Source organism: Acipenser ruthenus, chromosome 6, assembly GCF_902713425.1.
Source record: "Acipenser ruthenus chromosome 6, fAciRut3.2 maternal haplotype, whole genome shotgun sequence".
Lineage (NCBI taxonomy): Eukaryota > Metazoa > Chordata > Actinopteri > Acipenseriformes > Acipenseridae > Acipenser > Acipenser ruthenus.
Genome location: NC_081194.1, coordinates 40,699,079 through 40,717,611, shown reverse-complemented (window position 1 = coordinate 40,717,611; position 18,533 = coordinate 40,699,079).

The following is an 18,533-nucleotide window of genomic DNA, read 5'->3' as shown; positions in this document are numbered from 1 at the left end:
TTGGTTTTCGCCAGTCATAACAGGGCCCATGTCGGCCAAAAAGTTCCACTTTTGACTCATCTGTCCATAGAACATTGTTCCAGAACTCCTGAGGATCATCCAGGTGCTTTTTAGCAAACTTGAGACGAGCATTCATGTTATTCCTAGTGAGTAATGGTTTCTGCCTTGCTACTCTGCCATGAATCCCATTTTTGCCCAGTGTCTTTCTGATGGTGGAGTCATGAACATATATATATATATATATGCGCTTCGGTTGTTCAGATGTTTGTGACGTACTCAATAAAAAAAAAATTACATCTGACTGTTTCTCCTTTCGTTATACGACAGTGCTCAAGACAATGACAAACAACAAAGTACTGGTGAAATGGTGGTTTAATAATCAAAAGTCTGATGACACCATGTGACAGAGAGCGAATGAGTCTTGGTGTTAGATCTCCCTCTCGACCTGTGAGGGCACGGTGCATGAGGAACAGAGTACCCTTAATGAAATGGCACGACAATTTATTCCGTAGGGTAGATGGAAGTCGGTCATTTCGGAAGGGGGCGGAGCCACGGCACCTGAGCTCAGTGACCCGGACGGTAAGCGGCGTGGCATCCGAGGACTGGAGGAGCGGATGCGCTCGTTAACCTCGGGGTCATGGGCGAGGGTATAAATAGGGGGCATGGCTTGAGTGATCTGTTCCTTTGTATATGGTTAAGTGAACTAACCGAGAAGGAGCCCGTAGAGTGAAGAAACTGTGAGTGTTTTCGTGTCTGTGTCTAAACCCTTGTGTGTCTTGTGTGTTATTTAGCCACTGAGGAATACTGAGCACGATCCGGAGCTGCAGCCGCAGGCCAGCGACAAACCCGGACTTCACCGTTTCACTCGTTGCACTACCAGAACTGTCTTTTTTGTTTCACCATTAGCACTTGAATCACGCACTGTCTTTGTGTTTGTGTTTTGTGTGGGTGACTGAACGGGACTTTTGGGGTTACGGGTCAAACCCGTGGATTACAAATAGAAGTGATACACGCCACTATTATTATTTGCAGGTTTGCCTTAAGGCTCTGGACATTTATTAAATTAAATAAACACCCTTGCACCTGTACCAACGTTGTCTGTGTGATTATTCTGCACTCACCTGCACGTCTTTACCACTTTGCCACACACCAGTAAAGAAATGGAGGGCTGGCAATACACAACAATTTGCCCCCTTTCTATATGGCCTACTTCCACCAAACCCTGGGAATGAATTGTCAGGCCATCCAATCCAGGGCACTCTGTTCCCTTTACACTGCAAGAACACAGGTCTGGAGAGAGATTTATCACCAAGTATCATTCTTGTCAAGTCATGTCTCTGACACATATCCCACCGCTCAGAGTGGAGCCAAAGGAACACTCGGCTGAATCTACTTTTCCCATTACTCCCCTCTCCCGGGAAAAATAATCTGCATTTTGGTGGTCTTTCCCTGCACGGTGAATCATATGATACCTGAAGGGCTGCAATGCCCAATACCACAGAGTTATCCGGACATTGCTGTCCATTATGCTTAACTACTTGAGTAGGGCGTAGTCGGTGACGAGATCGAATGAATGTCCCAGCAGGTAGTATCGTACAGAGTTAAGTAGCCCATTTAATGGCAAAACACTCTTTTTGACTACGGAGTAGATGTCCTTCCGGGGGAGCATCTTTTTACTGAGGTACATGATGCAGTGTTATACTCAGTCTACCTTTTGGGACAAAACCGCACCCAAACCTACATCCTAAGCATCGGTGTGGAGGATGCATCTCTTGGTGAAATCTGGTCTGATGAGAGTCGGGGCCTGGCAAAGTATTTACTTCAAAGTATCAAACGCCCCCTGACATTCTCCTGACCACTTAATCAAATTTGGAGCGCTCTTTTTGGTGAGGTCAACTAAGGGATTGATCACTGTGGCATACTGAGGTATGAATCTTCAGTAATAACCGGCCAACCCCAGTAGTGACCTTACCTGAGACTTGGTTTTGGGGATTGCCGTGCCCATGAAAGCCTGGATTGGTGGCAGTGGGTTTCACCTGACCATTTTCCATCATAAATCTCAAATATTGGGTTTCTGTTTTGGCAAACATACATTTTCTCAAGTTGACTGACAGCTGGGCTACCCTTAGAGATTGAAGGATGGACGTAATTATAGCCACATGCTCTCGCCAGGTGGAGCTGTAAATAACCACATTGTCAACATACGCTGCCGCATACTCACGATGTTGGTGTAAGACCTGGTCCATCAGTCTCTGAAAGGCAGCGGGCACACCATGTAGCCCAAACGGCATGGTTATGAAATGGACCAGACCATCAGGAGTTGAAAATGTAGTTTCTCTCTAGAGCTGCGGGTTAATGGGATCTGCCAGTATACCTTCGTCAGGTCGAAAGTGGAAATGAACTGAGCCGTTCCCAGTCTATTGAGAAGCTCGTCGACCCGAGGCATGGGGTAGGCATTGAACTTGGCAATAGCGTTTACCTTTTGGAAATCAACGCAGAAGCAGTTTGTGTCGTCCTTTTTGGCGACTATCACAATCGGACTGCACCACTCGCTCCAGGAAGGTTCAATCACCCCAAGTTCAAGCATTGCCCGTGCCTCTTTGCTAACGCCACTTCGTCGACTTTCTGGGATGCAGTAAGGTCTCTCTCGCACCGTGACACCTGGGGGAGTGGTAATATTCAACAAGGTTAGTTCTACTGGGCAAGTCAGAAAAAAAAATAATTGAACTCCTCAATTACCTTATGCAGCTCTCATTGCTGATCAGGAAGTATCTGTTCCCCCATCGAAATGTCTCTGGTGCTAAGGATCTCTAGACAGGGGCCATCCGGCCATCCTCTTGTGAGAGGGTTGGCCGATGTGATGACTTCAGGCCAGAATGCAGGAAGGAAACAAACACAAATACTGCGGTGCAAAAAACGCTGAGGCACCATTTATTGTTAAACACAAAAATAAATAAAATATTTTAACAAAAACACTGCTCACAGAGCAAAATAAATATTCAAACAAAAAACAAATCTCAAACAAATAAAACGCAGCAAAACTCAGGTCAGGGTGGGTAATCGCTTTCACTGATCCTGCATTTTTAAACACACTCTGCTTGCTCTTGCTCTCGTTCTCTCCTCTGAACAAACACCCCGATGCAGAGAGCTGCCGGCTTTTATGCAGGTGACCATCTCCCGATTAGCAACAAATTAATCACTTAATCAATTCGGGAGATGGCCACCTTCTACACAAGGTTTTTACAGACTACTGGCAGAGGACGAGCTCCCACCCCTTTATCAACAAATCGAGGGTGCCAAGAGGCTGTTCAAGAGCTCAAAGGGGGAGAACCCTGTCGAACACTGCAGCACCTCTCTCACTGCAAAAAGGAGGTAAGGAGAAGTGTTGCCCAATGTTTTTGCTCTTGGCTCACAAATCATCTCAGCATCTGCTTTAAGGTCTGATTAAATAGCTCCACCAAACCATCTGTCTGTGGATGATAAACAAATGTTCTGATGGGACATATTTTTAAGATTGTATATACTTCTTAACATATTAGACATGAAGTTAGTTCCATGAACAATCAGTATCTCTTTGGGGATCCCTACTCTCGACATAATCTGCACTAATTCCTTGGCTATTGCAGCTGCACTAGTGGACATCAATGGAACTGCTTCCGGGTATATATATATACAGTACTGTGCAAAAGTTTTAGGCAGGTGTGAAAAAATGCTGTAAAGAAAGAATGCTTTCAAAAATAGACATGTTAATAGTTTATATTTATCAATTAACAAAATGCAAAGTGAGTGAACAGAAGAAAAATCTACATCAAATCAATATTTGGTGTGACCACACTTTGCCTTCAAAACAGCATCAATTCTTCTAGGTACACTTGCACACAGTTTTTGAAGGAACTCGGTAGGTAGGTTGGCCCAAACATCTTGGAGAACTAACCACAGTTCTTCTGTGGATTTAGGCAGCCTCAGTTGCTTCTCTCTCTTCATGTAATCCCAAACAGACTCGATGATGTTGAGATCAGGGCTCTGTGGGGGCCATACCATCACTTCCAGGACTCTTTGTTCTTCTTTACACTGAAGATAGTTCTTAATGACTTTCGCTTTATGTTTGGGGTCGTTGTCATGCTGCAGAATAAATTTGGGGCCAATCAGATGCCTCCCTGATGGTATTGCATGATGGATAAGTATCTGCCTGTACTTCTCAGCATTGAGGAGACCATTAATTCTGACCAAATCCCCAACTCCATTTGCAGAAATGCAGCCCCAAACTTGCAAGGAACCTCCACCGTGCTTCACTGTTGCCTGCAGACACTCATTCGTGTACCACTCTCCAGCCCTTCGGCGAACAAACTGCCTTCTGCTACAGCCAAATATTTCAAATTTTGACTCATCAGTCCAGAGCACCTGCTGCCATTTTTCTGCACCCCAGTTCCTGTGTTTTCGTGCATAGTTGAGTCGCTTGGCCTTGTTTCCACGTCGGAGGTATGGCTTTTTGGCCGCAAGACTTCCATGAAGGCCACTTCTGACCAGACTTCTCCGGACAGTAGATGGGTGTACCAGGGTCCCACTGTTTTCTGCCAATTCTGAGCTGATGGCACTGCTGGACATCTTCCGATTGCGAAGGGAAGTAAGCATGATGTGTCTTTCATCTGCTGCAGTAAGTTTCCTTGGCCGACCACTGCGTCTACGGTCCTCAACGTTGCCCGTTTCTTTGTGCTTCTTCAAAAGAGCTTGGACAGCACATCTGGAAACCCCTGTCTGCCTTGAAATTTCTGCCTGGGAGAGACCTTGCTGATGCAGTAGAACTACCTTGTGTCTTGTTGCTGTGCTCAGTTTTGCCATGGTGTATGACTTTTGACAGTAAACTGTCTTCAGCAACCTCACCTTGTTAGCTGAGTTTGGTTGTTCCTCACCCAGTTTTATTCCTCCTACACAGCTGTTTCTGTTTCAGTTAATGATTGTGTTTCAACCTACATATTGAATTGATGATCATTAGCACCTTTTTGGTATAATTGTTTAATCATACACCTGACTATATGCCTACAAAATCCCTGACTTTGTGCAAGTGTACCTAGAAGAATTGATGCTGTTTTGAAGGCAAAGGGTGGTCACACCAAATATGGATTTGATTTAGATTTTTCTTCTGTTCACTCACTTTGCATTTAGTTAATTGATAAATAGAATCTATTAGCATGTCTATTTTTGAAAGCATTCTTACTTTACAACATTTTTTCACACCTGCCTAAAACTTTTGCACAGTACTGTATATATGCGTATACCTGGAATCAGAAGGTAACAAAGGGCCCACTATGTCCATTGCAATGCACTCAAAGGGAATGGAAATAATTGGCAGTGGTACCAAAGGGGCGGGGCGCACTTGACCCGGCGCTACTCTCTGGCAGTCTGGGCATGTGGCTACATATTTCGACACTTCATTATGAAGCCCTACCCAATAAAATCAAGCTGTATATTGAGAGGGGCTAGAGTAGCCTCTGCCCTGGATGGCCCAGTAACCTCGTCCTCTTGGTCACACTGTGTACCAACTCCCTTTGATTGGCGTTTGTTACCATCAGAGCCTTCTCCCACCAGACCCCAGCCTCATCTCATTGATGCTCCCTCCCATTTTTCAGTCTGTCTCTCTTTCTTTGTTTTTCTCGGACGAAAAGTGGGGGAAAACATTTTAGCTTGTAAGGGAAAGACATCACCAATCATTTTCCTTTTCCCTTTTTCTGCCACGTTTACGTGTGTGGCTGAGACGGCCATTAATTTCACCAATTCTTTATAGTCTCGGCCCAGAGTTACTGAGTGTGGTAGCCTTTCTGCCATCCCTTACATATCTGTCCTGCTGCTGATAAGGCAGCGGCTTCCAAGGTGGCCGGATTGTGGCACCGTGTCCACGCCTGGGTCTCGGCGCTGACCACATGGCAGAACTGTTCCAATGCTATGGCTTTGCACATTTGTACCCCCGTTTTCCTGAGGGGGCAAAGTCAAAGCACCATGTGGTCGCACAATCGCTGGGCAACCACCCTAGGGCGGGTCTCCGGTATCCACTGGTACTCCCTGAAGCGCACCCGATGTGTTTCCCCCGTGATGTTGAGTCACCAGAGGATGGCCTGCTTGACCAGGTCGTATTGGCTGGCCTCATCATCGGTCATGGCCTGGTAGGCTGCTTGGGCCTCCCCGATTAAACAGGGGCCCAGCTGGCTAGCCCAGTATTCCCAAGACCATAACGCGGTGGTAGCCAACTGCTCGAAGGCGACCAGATATCTCATCCGGGTCATCCTCCGTTGTCATCCTCTGCACCCTTGCTTTAGGGGGCGCCATCACGGGTCCTACTGGTACATAGGGTGTATTCCTGATGCCAACCCTCTCAATCAGAGCGGTGTACTTCTCCTCTCTCTTCCTCTCCTCTGCTTCCCTTCTGTAATCCAGCGCTTCCAGCAGCGCGGAAAGTGCAGTGACATCCATAATCCCGTATTCTAACACCACGTGTAACAAAGTGGTTTGCAGTGCGCAGGTGTAGAGGTGATGCAGTGCTCAGTAATAACAATCCAACAACAGTTCAATGGTGAAAAATTAAGCTTTATTATTTGCTTAAAAATAATACTGGCTATACACAGCGATGTGTAAAGCCAGTCAAAACCATGGGGTTCAGTCCCGAAATAATAATAATAACACACACTTTAAAACACCTACACAATCACGAGTCCAACAGTGATACTGGCTTAACAGTGACAGCTCCTGGATATTTAGCCGTCTACAATGACAAATAACAACAGTTAAATAGACAGACAAGACAACACTAAACACTCACAGTTTCTTTTTACTCCTCCAGGTTGGATCCCTCGACCTGGGCTCCTAGACACCCGACCTTTGTGTTTGGACCTATGGTCGCTGTTCCTGACTCCCAGGTCGCGGCACCACTAGGCACAGTTGGTCAACTGGGCTCGCACCTCTGCCTGGGGCTGCAGCCAACTGGTCGCCTGCCTGTGCTCCCGACACCCCATCCACTGAGCCCGGGTCCCCTGTCGCTGGGTCTCAGTCACGCCATGAAGGCGCCGGACTGTGTACCAACTCTCCCTCAAGGATGGGAGAAGAAGCAGTAGGGTACTTGAGGGAGAGTGGATGTGTTTTAGGGGAGGGGGGAGGTGACCGTTGGGGCCATGTGTGCTGCTCACAAGGGGGAGGGGATATGTGGCAGGGCCCTGCTTGTAAATAGTGTTTTGTGGTGTTTTGGTGGTGGTTGGCAGGGATGGGGATAATTTCCTATGCGTGCCAAAATACATGTGAGAATGTGGCTGGAGCTAAATTGAGTGATTCATGGATAATTATGGTATTTAAGGGGAAAATCCTTTGTTTGGGGAGAAGGGAGTTTGCGGTGAGTTTTACACTGTGTTTTTGTTTGTTTTGTATGCATAGTGATCAGTGAAGGCGAATGCCCAGCCTGACATTAGTGTTTTTGTTTAACTGTTTATTTTGGCCCTTGTGCCCTTTTGTTTCTGTTTGTGTTCTTTTTTGTTTATTTAAAGGTGCATCAGTGCTTAAACTGCAGCTTCTCTGAGTCTCCTTCCCTGCTGGTAACACCTGGGTCCACAGCGCTATCTTGTCACAGCCTGTAACAGGGTGATGTGTTACATGTATGGGTAGTCACTGGATAATACTGAGACGGAGCATTGGTGTTGACATGCCGCCCAGGCGTACAGATTTAATAACAACACAGTGCTGACACTAGGGTACCAGCAGCAATGGTAGCCCTAATGTCACATTTAATAAACAAAACAAAACAAAACAAAGCTAAAAATAAAAGTTTGCCACACAAAATGTCAAGCGCTAGTCTCACTAAAAGAAACGTCCCGCTCCAGGAACCTACCACCCTAGCGCAGGGTGAGGCCACTGCTCAAATGGTCGCCTAGCAACACGTCTCCTGCTGAGCATCGCAGCTGCTTTCCCAAAGGCGCGCACACACACACACACACTCCACTAACCAGCAACTGGGCTCCCTGTCACAACGTCTCCCTCAAAAATAAAAAAATGTTTTCAGCAATTTAAAATAAATGCTGCAGCGTTAATTCAAAGTAATATGGTACATTCTTTCTCGGCTTGCACTTGTAAACAGTTAGCGTAGCACAGTCATTCTGTTTCAAAATTGTACTGGAGTACAGCTGTGGTTGCAAGTTTTGCACAGATGGTGGAAGCTCTCGTCTTACTTTGTTCACTGTTCCAACCAGGCTGTTTTTTCAATCATCATTTTGTATCCTATGTGCCTCTGTTACAGTACAGCGTTGAATGTGGTGTAGCATTCACATATTGATCAATAAATGAAAAGCACTGAGTGCTATCGATGTTGCGTTTTGCGCACAGCGTGGGACCTGAGGTTTCAGTCAAAACATTATTTGCAGCCTGTCTTCCCACAGCATCAACACCAGGATTTATAATTTTCCAAATAGTGCCATCCTTCCCAGTGTCCTGAATGCCTGTTTGTGCTGGCAATGCAGCTGGCGCGCCTGCAGCTACTGCAGTAGACGATACTGGCAAAGCGGATAGCACTGCAGAGGATTCCCCAGGACTGCTGGTTCTGCCACGACCTCTTCTTCACCTGGGGAGCCCTCTTTGTGGTCATGGCACTTCAGTGTCTCCTTCCTCGCTTTCACTGGTGGAACTGCTTGTTTCACAAATCCAGGATTCATTGCTTTCATGATCACTCACATTCCCTGCATCAGAATAATTTTCGGACAAAGCAGTAAGCATATCAATCACATCTTGAGTGATCATGCATCTTCTTTGAGGCATTTTGAGTTTCAGTTTCTGTCAGTATACCTGTGAGAGTTAAATAGTATTACTATACGACAGCAGACTATATATGCTCACGTAGACAGCCAGACGCCAGTTCTCCAAGGAATTGATAGGATTACAATAGATCTTTGGATAACACATGTCTAGATTTCAAGAGCCATATTCTATTCAAAGACATACTGCTGTAAGCTCAGTGAGGGTAGAGATAACAACAGGCTTGTATTTAAAAAAATAGAATATTGTAGGTTATATTCAAAGTAAAAACATGTATTGTAAAAGGCAGTCAAAATGACTTTGGCGGTTCTAGGTGGGAGGGATTATAACTTCCTTATTTTCGTGATCCTGCCTTTCAATCGGCGTCTGGGTATTTAATACATGTATTTAGGAAAATTCATAAACGGACAACCGAATAACTTTCAGACACGCAGAGTAATTTAAACTTGAAAACCTCAAACCGTCAAAATGCCTGCCACGGCGGTTCTAGTGTTACGTTTTTTTTCTTTTTTTTATTAAGGCAATTTAAGGAATAATTTATATAAGCATGGTTATCTTAACAAAGTTTCTAGGAATAGACATCCAGAAAAAGATATTATCATGCTTCATGGCACTATATTATAAATGAATACACTGATGAGCCACATTTCCTTTTTGGTGTTTTTAAGTATGATTCATTGAAATTTGACAGCAGCTAATAATCTGCTTCCAGCTATGAGAAGAGATTATTACTTAATTGCTGGAAGAGCTATTGCTATGTAGATTATTTCTGGCTCCAGAAATGTATAGTGACTGCCTTAAGCCCAGGACAGACAGGCACAGCGCGGCACCACTGGGCATTTTCACTTTGCAATACCGTTAATCCGCACCTGGGCACACAGGAGCGGTATGCACTACATGACAATATTGTAGAAAAATTGAATGGTACAGTACAGTAGTTGTTAGTACCACACCGTAGGCTATGTACTCAATATAATTTACATATATGGCCAAATGTTTTGCATCACCTAGAATGTTAAGATGCAGACATAATTAAAAAAAAGGATATGAACATAATTTCAATATTTTATTTAACATCATGCAAACAAAGAAACTACAAAATAATACTGCAAAAGCCTACTAGAAACTACAATAATAATACAGTATTACATGTTAGATTTTGAAGTGTCACATTTTTCAATTTTTGGAAAACTACAAAGCGATAAGTAATTCCATATGTTAACGTAACATTTTTAATTCTATAGTGTGTGATGCAAAACTTGTGGCCATAGCTGTAATGCCCCCCATATAATCTACTAAATAAAAACACTGGTTCATTTATCAAAGTTGTTTTTCTGTCATCTATATGCAGGTGTATGAAATGAGTGATCAACTTGTCAAAGGACCTACAGTCTCTACAGTAAATTGGGCATTTCTGCTGGGTTGGATATGGTTTATTGTAGGTGTGTTTCTGAAAAAAAAAGATATGGCATGGCGTGGGACTAAAGATTAGACTGCATCAGACCCTACAATTAATGTAAAATTCCCATGGGCAGATCATGGGCTAAACTTGGTCTGTCTGGTATACATTTATGAACTGAATCCTTTTAGACTGGGATTTAATGTCTTCACAATGAGTATAAAAATACTCTTGTTTTGCAGAAGGGGAAAGTGGAGTTTCACTCTGAGAAATCCTGGCTTTTGCCACAGGTACAGATTATCCTCCAGATATTGGATGGGAACTAAGCCATCCATTGAATTTCTTTACAGCAACGACCTATTCCCAACAGCAAACACATATGGAAATATTTTAAATTTACCTACAGTTCACAGGGAGTAGGAGGCCTTTGAAAAGAATATGGATTTTGCCATTCAGAATTCTATAGGATTGAGACAGGCATAAAAAAATGAGCAACTCTGCTGAACTAACAAATCAAAACATGGCTCATTATTATTCTGTCATAAATAATCCAGGGGTAAAACATGCAGTAGTTGGTATTTTGTGATGTAACATGAACCTCTGCTATTGCATCTTTTCTTTTCAAGATTTCCATTACACGAGAGTAGATGTTAAAACTTCATGCTGATTTGAACTCGGCTCTCGCCAAGATAAGCACCAACTAAGACGTAGCTTTACAGTAAACTAATGTGATCCATATGTGTCTCCCTCCATTTACGTTTCCTTCCATATGATGATGTAGATATCCTTCTGTCTGGTGTTAATGGCTGAAGTGTAATGCTGGCTCCAGGGATCAGCTTATTTTGCCTCCCTGGCGCATCAGCACACACAACGGCTGCGATGCTGGCTCCGGGGATCAACCAAAGTGCGGCCTCCCCAGCGCATCAGCATGACAACCGTCTGGATTGAGCTAAGTAGGGTACATCTCTGGGGTTTTCAAGTGGGCACCTTCCATCCTCAGTGTTTCGTCGACTAGCCCACGACACCTCAAGAGGGCTCGACGGTGATTCTGGCGTCCCAGCATCACCCCCCTCCGTCCCCCACTCAACTCAGCCCAGCTTACTTACCTGTCCCCAGCCAGAATCTTTCCGTCTCAACCACAGCCAGTTGCTGCTCCTCTCTGCTGCTTCAGATAAGTTCTTCACTGTGCGACGCAACTCTTGGCCACTGAATCCGACGTCTCTGAGAAACCGGGTTGTAGAGTGTGCCACAAATCCTCGACAACCCACTTCCACTGGGTAAACCCGAACTCTCCATCCTCGCTGTTCCGCTTCAGTGGCTAGTTGAGCATACCGCAGTTTCTTCCTCTCATACGCCTCATCTACAGCATCCTCCCATGGCACTGTTAACTCTACCAGGTGAACAAGGCGTGCTGATCCAGACCACAAGACAATATCTGGTCGAAGGTTAGTGGTGGCAATCTCAGGTGGAAAAATAAGCCGTTGACCAACATCTGCCAGCATATTCCAGTCTCTAGCAGCTTCCAGTTGTCCTGGGCGAGGATTGGTTTTAACACCTTTTCTTGGTGGTTGCTCTCCTGGGCGGAGGAATGTTGTCTTTTGTGTGTAATGTTTTGATGGAACAGGTGGCAACTTATTGGTCATGTTACGCTTGTCTTCCAATGCTAAGGTCAAACATCGCAGCACCTGGTCATGGCGCCAAGTAAACCGTCCTTGGCTAAGAGCCACCTTACATCCTGTCAAAATGTGCCTTAATGTTGCAGGTGATGAACACAAAGGACATGAGGGATCCTCTCCTACCCAGAGGTTTAGGTTCTGTGGTGATGGGAGAACATCATATGTTGACCTGATGAGGAAACTGATCCTGCTCTGTTCCATTGACCATAGGTCTTGCCAGCCAATCTTGCGTTGTTCCACACTCTCCCATCTCATCCATTCTCCCTGTTTGGCCTGGGAACAAACATATGACCTAATCCTATTATTGTGACAAATAACCATTAGCTAAAAAATAACACATGTAAATGACAATAACAAATTCAATAACAAATGTACATGCTTTAAAAACCTTACCTTGTCAAAAGAATTGTAGGCGTCGGTCCTTTCTGCTTGCAAACCTTGTTACAACGTCCAGTATGTTAACAGCGTGTCCTCCTTTTTCAATCTGTAGTATTGCCAGGTTAGAAACACGAGCATCTGTCATTGTCGTCCTCAGGTAAGTTTTCAGTTGCCGCAAAGAAGAAAAGCTTCTCTCAGCCGATGCTGTAGTCACTGGGATAGTTAAGTAAAGCACGTAGAGTTTGGACAGATTTGGAAGGGTGTCACGCAGTGCCATTTCACGAAAGAATCGCAGTCTTTTTTCCAGCTGGGTGCGCTCCTCTTCCTCATTACTCTTGTCAGCAATGCCATCTTTAAACATCCGGGAAAACAAATTGATTTCAGAGTTCAGATCTTCTTGATCAATACTGTAAGTGGTGGAAACAGCGCCAACACTTTCATCTGATGGGCTCTCAGAAGAGAGAACGTCTGCAAGGGACTTGAAAATGAACAGGTCATTCTCGGAAAAGCGGTCTTCTACTTCCTCAATAAGGGTATCCAGAGTGCTGTACAGTATTTCAGTCCTGTAGTAGTCCTCAGGCTTTTCAAAAGAGGACTTTACCCCTCCTCCCAGTTTTGTGGGAATAACCGGTTTGCGTGGCACACAAGGGCCAGAATAACCATTTTTCTGGCACAGTTCATTGACGTGATTAAAGGTTTGGGATGCAAAATCATCACTTCTCATTTCCTTTAGTACAGACACTGTGGATTTAGCCATCGCCATTGCTGTTTGATATGTAAAGTCTTTTGATTGAAGAAATTTGGACAGGTGGTTTGTTTGCATTAGCACTCTCCGCATAAAAAACATGCAGTACAGAAAATTGAAGTCTTGCACATTTCTGAGAAGTGCATAAGCTTCAGTTCCAGCTTTTGAACCCCCATGTGCAATTTCGTTCAGAGCTTGAACCATTTCATCAAAATTTTCCAATACAGCTCTGATAGCCTCGACTCGACAGTTCCAACGAGTGTCGCTGAGTGATTTAAGAGTAGCTGGCCCCGCAGAATACGTTTTTTGTGACGTAATTTTTTCAAACACAGCATGTCTCTTTGAGCTTACTTCAATGAAATTTCGTAGAGCCTGGAGAATTCCGAAAGCATTTCGGACAACTGGAATGCAGGAAACCATGTCCACTACGCACAGATTTAATATATGAGCATAACAGTGAACATAGTAAGCTAGAGGATTTTCGCTAAGTATCCGTGTGGCCACACCTTTGTAGGGTCCTCTCATGTTGGCGGCTCCATCATAACATTGACCTCTTAGAGCTGAAATATCAAGTCCCAAGGCTGATAATGTACTCTTGATCAGTGTGGCAAGTGAAGCCCCGTCCGTCTGCAGCGTCCTGTAGAAGCCAATAAACCGCTCCTGTATTTCAAATGACTGGTTTATGTAGCGCACTATGAGAGCAACTTGCTCGTGTCTTGACAGATCCATTGTTTTGTCTGCAATGATGGAAAACACTTCAGCTTTTTTTACTTCATTTACGATTGAATCTGTTACTTGTGAAGCCATGATTTCGATTATTTCATTCTGACACGAGCTGTGAAGGTAGGTGCAGTATTTCTCTCGGTTAACCATAAATCTTTGAATCAGTTCGTTGTCTGTACTACGCAGTTTCATCAATTCCCGCAAATTGCCTTGATTTGTGGAATCCATTCCCTCTTCGTGTCCCCTCAAAGGTATACCCTGGCGAGCGCAAAATAAAGTACTCTCTATTACAGTTTCTAAATATGCTCTGTTGTCCGCCACTCTTTTTTTCTTTTGACTATCAAGCTGGGACGCAACACTCCCTGTTTTACAGGACTGCAGCCTACCCTTCCATTTAGCAACGGCCTCTAGATGAGCTTCACACTTTGAATGTTCCCGAAATCTTTCATTTGCTTTCTTCCATGTTTTAAAACCAGTAACTCGAAATGCCAGGTCACTGTTTGGCCCATTGCCAAATGCTCGACAGCAAAAGCAGAAAGCTCTGTCATCACGTACACTGTATTCAAGCCATTTATACTCATTGTACCACACTTGCCTGAATTTTCTGGTTTTGATCCCACAGGCACTGGCTGGAAAATCAATTACTGGCTGATACGGGCCTTCTTCGATATATTCCAAAGCTGCATCCGGTCCAAGGCAAGGGTCTCTTTTATCGACAGACTCGACAGTTGCTGCACCCGCACTAACCAGAGCGTTTGAAATTGTATCGTCACTCTCGTTGCTGCTAACATTCTGAACTACAGAAGAGTCAGGTTCAGTTTCTGTTGATTTCTCTGGCGTTGGTGGTTTAGATTTTTTGTTGTAAAAAAACTCCAAACTTAGCTGTCTTTTTGCCATTTTAACATATTTTCGAATGCCGCGCTGACTGCAAAAGTGTCTCTCACGAGAACAAGTATAACGGTGAACGGTCAGACACTCGTTCTCGCGAGAACAAATATAACGGTGTGGTTATGTTAATAAGGTTTGAAAGTCTGAAATAAACTACTGCGCACTCACACATTCTCTACCCACTTACGAAAAACATTAAAACAAAACAAAAAAATATTATATATGTATATATATATTAATAATAAAACCTGGCAGAAGTCTGGAAATCTGGGGGGGCACGTGACCAGGCGTGCCCCCCCTACGCGTTGCCACTGGGTGCTGCCTCCCTTACGCATTTATCGCGTGACTCTACTAATGTCATTTCCAGTCTGACCTTGGCGCACTTAAACTCCTCGGTTAGAGCAGAGACTGGTAGCTGCAGTATTCCTTTACCATAAAGTCCCACTCTGCTGAGGCAGCGTGGAACTCCCAACCATTTCCTGATGTATGAACTTATTAAAGCTTCCAGCTTCTCTACTGTTGTCAAAGAAACCTCGTACACAGTCAGTGGCCACAGCAACCTCGGCAGTAGACCAAACTGAAAGCACCAGAGTTTTAGTTTACCTGGTAGAGCGCAGCTGTCTATGCTCTTCAACCCTTCCACTGCTTGTTGTCTAACTTCTCCCACACGAACTGTGTCCTTTAGATCCCCGTCGTACCATCTCCCAAGACTCTTCACTGGCTTCTCAGACACTGTTGGTATTGCCTCACCATTAATGAAGAATATTTTATCTACTACTTTGCCTTTAATTTTAGAGATGCTCCTTGATTTAGTGGGCTTGAATTGCATTCGTGCCCATTCAATGTTATTGGTTAATTTGCCCAATAATCGATTAGTGCAGGCTACTGTTGTAGTCATGGTTGTCATGTCATCCATGTATGCTCGAATTGGTGGTAGTCGCATTCCAGAAGCCAAGCGCTCTCCTCCTACTACCCATTTTGATGCCCTAATGATTACTTCCATTGCCATGGTAAAAGCCAGTGGAGAAATGGTGCATCCTGCCATTATTCCAACCTCTAGGCATTGCCATGTAGTGCTGAATTCTGAAGTTGAAAAACTGAATTGCAAATCTCCAAAATAGGCTTTCACTAAATTTGTTATTGTCATCGGTACACTGAAAAAAATCAAATGCTGCCCAAAGTAGTTCATGTGGCACTGAACCATATGCATTAGCCAAATCCAGGAATGTCACATGGAGCTCCTTCCTCTCCTTTTTAGCTGATTGAATTTGTTGCCAGATCACATTGATGTGTTCTAAGCAACCTGGGAAACCTGGAATGCCCGCTTTTTGTATTGAAGTGTCAATGAAGCAGTTCTTTAATAGGTAAGCTGACAATCTCTGAGCAATAATGCTGAAGAAAATCTTGCCTTCTACGTTTAATAGGGAAATGGGACGAAACTGACTGATGCTTGTAGAATCTTTTTCTTTAGGTATAAAGACTCCACCTGCTCGGCGCCATGCTCTTGGTACAACCTGTTTTTCCCATGCCACTTTCATCAATTTCCACAGAATTCGTAGAACTCCTGAAGCACTCTTGTACACTCTGTACGGAACTCCATTAGGCCCTGGAGATGATGAAGCCCTTGCTTTTTTCACAGCTTGCTCTATTTCTTTCCACTTAGGTGCACAGTCCTCCATTTGGTATTCTGGTGGATTGATAGGTGGGATGTCTGACGGAACTGACATAGGCTCCTGCCTTTTTGAATCTGTATGTGTTTCCTCCAAATATCTCTCCAGCTCAACCTTAGATGCTTTTAGTGTGCCATTCTTCTCACTGGTGAATAACTTCTTTACAAATTTGAATGGGTCTTTATAAAAGTTTGCTCTCGCACGCTCCTTCTTTTTGTAGCGTTTCCGTAGGCGCTCAGCTCTGCGCAATGTTGCAAGCTTATCTTTTATGACCCTTTGTAAGAGATTGAGTCCCTCCTTCTGACTTTGTTCTGCTCTTCCCCATTGGTTCCTCAGCTGTCTCCTTTCTCTAACTAAGTGTTCAATCTCCTGCTGCCGTCTAGACTTTCCAGGAATAGTTTGTACTTTTTCCTTCCTTTTTTCAACTCCAAACCTCTCACTTCCATATGCGTAGATGATGTCCCCAAATTTATCCAGCTTCTTTTCAACTGTTCCACTTAATCTTTCCAATGCAACGCAGAGATCTGTGTTTACTGTGTCCCATGCAGTTTTCTCACAAGCTCTTGGCCATTTAACTCCAGGCTTGTGCCCGTTGAGGTTCTTTTCTCTCTTATGCTGGTTTGTCTGACCGGGTTCACAAGGATCATTAGGTTCATCACTAACTGTGTCCATGCAAGTCCTCCTCACATCTATGACAGGGGTGCTGATATCCTGCGAACTGTGGTTTGCTTCCTGTCGCTGGATTTCATTCGACTGACTTGACTGACTTCGTAAGAAGTACTGATCAATGCGAGGCCCTTGTCCCTTCTCCCTCAAGCATTTCATTCTCCCTTGATGAATCTTCAAACCCCTGACCGTTGTCACCTTGCTCCAGCCGCAGACACAAACCTGGAGTTCCATGTCTTTGTTAACTGCAGATCTTGAACTAGTCTTTTGTGAAGTACTCTCCATACTCATATCCGTTTCCGTTCCTAAGTCGTTAACCGTGTTGTCCAACGTTGAGTCATCTTCCGCCCCCGCTCTCGCAGACTCTAGGGGTATTTTTCTCTTTAATTTCTTAGAAGCCTTGGGCGGGTGTCTCCAGCATCCTGTAAACACAGAGCTGGATACTGCCGACAAGGGTAGCTAACCCTTACCAGCCCCAATGGGGTCTCTTTCCTCCTGTCAGCTGTCTCTCCAGGCTGTCACAAGGTCTTTCCCTTGTTGCCAGCTGCACTATTCACAGCAGTCACTGGACGTATCCAGATCTTCATGATTTCCATTACATGAGAGTAGATGTTAAAACTTCATGCTGATTTGAACTCGGCTCTAGCCAAGATAAGCACCAACTAAGACGTAGCTTTACAGTAAACTAATGTGATCCATATGTGTCTCCCTCCATTTACGTTTCCTTCCATATGATGATGTAGATATCCTTCTGTCTGGTGTTAATGGCTGAAGTGTAATGCTGGCTCCAGGGATCAGCTTATTTTGCCTCCCTGGCGCATCAGCACACACAACGGCTGCGATGCTGGCTCCGGGGATCAACCAAAGTGCGGCCTCCCCAGCGCATCAGCATGACAACCGTCTGGATTGAGCTAAGTAGGGTACATCTCTGGGGTTTTCAAGATAGAATAACTAAAGGATGAATCGTTTTTAAGTTGAGGATATTGGTCACCAAATAAATTAATTTATGCAAAGCACGATGGTAAACATTCTTATTTAAGATATAAAGGTTTTTATTAAATAAGCCATTGCTCTTAAGCCAAACCTTAGTATATCTGGCCTTTAATGTTAAAAATATGGTGGGCACTGAAAAGGACAAAAAATGACCCTTGTCAGGAGGATATATATATATATATATATATATATATATATATATATATATATATATATATATATATATGATTGGATAAATTGATCAATCTATTAGAACATATTTATGGGGACTCCTGATTCTAACCGGCACCTGTAGGGCTATGCATAATTCAGTGGGGGTTGTCTGTGCTCCAGCTTCCACTTAAACTCCACTGTTTGTGTTCCGGACTGCAGTGTGGACAGAAGTATGTCTCAGAGGATGTGTGTGCTTTTAGGTCCCCTGTCAGCTCAGGAGTAAAGTGTGACATCAGGTTAAAGATCAATTGACAATTCCCAAATCGGGTATAAAAAAAGGGAAGAATTGACAATTAAGAAAAATAGATTTAGCCGTTTCACTGTGTATTGAAAGACTTAAACAACATTTTTTAATGATCTCTATTGTTGATATCCAAGTGCTTAGAATGTATGATAAT